The 508-nt window shown below is 28.5% G+C and overlaps 1 protein-coding gene across 2 annotated transcripts in view; it reads left to right on the top strand.

Annotated features, from left to right (window-relative positions):
• Sbf2 (SET binding factor 2) overlaps positions 1-508 on the top strand; it is a 508,807-nt gene that overhangs the window by 421,906 nt on the left and 86,393 nt on the right. The window lies entirely within an intron of this gene.

The raw sequence follows: 508 nt of genomic DNA, 5'->3' as shown, positions 1-508 counted from the left end.
CAATAGGTGAAGAAAATGTATTCAATAAGATTCAACCTCTCTGTGATGAAAAGTCAATGGATTAGGTATATACCAATATATACCATATATATATATGGAACTCTCTGGACTATTTTCCCCACTGACTTAAATATCTCTCTGTATTAAGTATCAGAGCTTCATAATGTCTTGAAACCAGATAATGTTCTCCAATTTTATTTTCCTTTTTCAGATTTGTTTTGGCTATTCTATGACCTTTGGATTTCTATAGGAAGTGTAAAGCAAGTTTTTTAATCCCTACAGGGAAGAAAAAAATCTTGGAAATTTTCATTGCAAATTTTTAGATTAATTTTTAAGAAAATGACAATTCAGCCATGTTGAATGTTTCAATCCATCCATAAGCGAGGTCAAGCTCCCTATTTGTTTAGATTTATTTCAGTTTCTCTCAGCAGTATTTTCTTTTTTTTATTTTTATTTTTAAATGGATTCTTGGGTTTTTTTTATTGACATCAGTTATTTTTATTTTAAA

The sequence above is a fragment of the Octodon degus genome, unplaced genomic scaffold (assembly GCF_000260255.1).
Source record: "Octodon degus isolate 3935 unplaced genomic scaffold, OctDeg1.0 scaffold00067, whole genome shotgun sequence".
Classification (NCBI taxonomy): domain Eukaryota; kingdom Metazoa; phylum Chordata; class Mammalia; order Rodentia; family Octodontidae; genus Octodon; species Octodon degus.
This window is presented reverse-complemented; position numbering and strand designations above follow the sequence as displayed.